Source organism: Apteryx rowi, unplaced genomic scaffold, assembly GCF_003343035.1.
Source record: "Apteryx rowi isolate R43461 unplaced genomic scaffold, aptRow1 scaffold_790, whole genome shotgun sequence".
NCBI classification, from domain to species: domain Eukaryota; kingdom Metazoa; phylum Chordata; class Aves; order Apterygiformes; family Apterygidae; genus Apteryx; species Apteryx rowi.
In genome coordinates this window covers 179,133-181,306 of record NW_020451083.1, presented here as the reverse complement: position 1 = coordinate 181,306, position 2,174 = coordinate 179,133, and the positions used below count along the sequence as shown (strand labels likewise).

The window sequence follows — 2,174 nt, the reverse complement described above, 5'->3', positions numbered from 1 at the left end:
GGAAGGTAGGAAAAATTCCTAATGCATTTTGTATCTCCAAAATTATTTCAGAACCTTTCTCCAGCTCCTGTAAGTGCTTATGACATGCTTCAGAACACTGTCCAGCCTGCCTTGGAAATGGATTTTGGATTGCAACAAATAACTGATGATTATTTTCCAAGCTCTTTTGGTGCATTCCAGCTGGATTTGTGTTCAGTTCAGCTCCCAAATGCTTCTAGAGACATTTTTCACTTTTCTTGTTAGAATATATGTGCTTTTACTTGAAGGTAGACAGAAAAAGATTATTCATTTAGAAACCGTGCAGAATTATGTTCTAAAAAACCTGATATATTTCTCTTAATTCCCACTCTAATCACTGTGTGTAATTCTTTGCCTAAGATTAGAGAGGTTAGGATTGTATCTCTACAAAATCTGGAAGACCCAAAACTCCTGCTTAGAACTACGTTTAGATTTCTATGTAAGCTCAAAACTTGCTTCTCTATGCAGCAGTTATTGTTTCAAGAGACTTCTATGCCTGGCATATGGTCATCAGTCCACCTTCACTGCACACTACAGTGCAATAGCATTGCAAAAGGTGGACAGTAGCAAAACAGCTCTTGAGCAGTGTCGCGTGACAGGGAGGAACAGAAGGCCCTTCCTTATCTTTATAATTTACGTTCGCCTGCCAGAGCCCCCCTGTTGGAGGACTTTCCCAAATACTGAGGGCATTTCCTTCTCTAGGGAACTGATGATGTAGGCATGGACCTTGGCCAGCCGTGCTCGCTTGATGAGATCATTCAGCTTCCTCAGGGCTGCATTGCGGGGTAGGCTCTGAATATCCCTGAACAGGTCCTGCTCCTCTGCCTCAAASAGCTTGCGGTTGTCRGGGATGAGCAGTGGATGGGACCAGAAGGAGCCGATGTAGACCCTAATGACCTCAGGAGTGTTGACAATCTTTCCCAGGGACCACATGAGGGCACCGTACACCCGCATGAGCTGTTGAGTCTCTRTCTGGTCTGCTTTGTTGAGGACAACTCTCATCTTGTCCTCATGGTTCTTCAGGGCCTTGATGACCTCAGAGAATTCATCTGAGATGTCCAGCTTGTGTGCATCAAAAAGGAGAATGATGCGGTCGACCCGCTCTGCAAACCACTCCAGCACGGCAGCGAAGTCATAACCTCTGCTAATTCTCTGCTTTTCTCCAGAAAGGATTCCTGGTGTATCAATGACACTGACGCTTTCTAGTACAGGATTAGGTAGCTGGGCACAAACAAACCTGTTCAAAAAGGCGTTGCCAAAGGCGTTGAGTTTCCTGAACGTTTTTTTGGGATCCACCACCAATGCATTTCCAGGAACGATTCCTTCCACATCTCCTTGCATAACTGCAATGAAGGAGTCAGTTGTAGGCTCCGGTCCAATCCTCATCCCTGGAAAATCCTGCTCTAGCAGGTACCTGATGAAGGTGGTCTTCCCCGTGGAGTACTGCCCCACGAGGAGCACCATGGGCTTGTTGTCAAAGTTGGCATCCTCCAGGGCGGGCAAGTGGAACTCGTGGAACTTGTGCTCCTCCAGCGGCAGCAGCTTGGTCTTGTAGAGCTTCTTCAGGCCCTCGCTCACGGTCTGAAACACCTCGGGGTCCTTGCGCCGGCGGTCATCGGTGCCCAGCCAGCTGAACATGGTGGCGCAGTGGCCCCCGCAGCGGGGCCGGGTGGCCTGCAGCGGGGGGCGGCTCGGCGGCGGCGGCCTGGGCGCGGGCTACCCCCACATGCTCCCTCGCCCTGCGGCGCAACGGCCCCTCGCGGGGGGCGGCTCCCGCCACGGCCAGCTGGCTGCCGTTGAGCAAGCCACTTCCAGTCAGAAAGCGTGGCGCACCCCGCTTGCGGCCTCGGCCGAGAGGTGCCACTGGACAACGCCGCCACCTCCCTTTGCGCCGCTGGCTCCCGGCGTGGGCATGCCGCAGTCAAACTGCAGATGGCTGTAGTGTGCACCATCCCAAGCAGGGAAAGATGAATATAAAGTGGTAGAGCGAATAGAGCAGTGTAGAAGCCAGCAAAAGATCAGGAAAGGTAAAGGAAAAGGAATTGTTTGTGCGGTATTGGGGGCTTGCTTATCTTGCGCGCAGAAAGAATATAAAGAGTCCCCTCCCCCCGAAAAAGTTGCAGATGCAGAATATGCTGCTTTAAAATCAGCTARCG

At 51.0% G+C, this 2,174-nt stretch overlaps 1 pseudogene; it reads right to left on the bottom strand.

The window, feature by feature from the left end:
• Nucleotides 1–661: 661 nt before the first annotated feature.
• LOC112977023 lies at nucleotides 662–1,656 on the bottom strand (annotated as a pseudogene).
• Nucleotides 1,657–2,174: the final 518 nt, after the last annotated feature.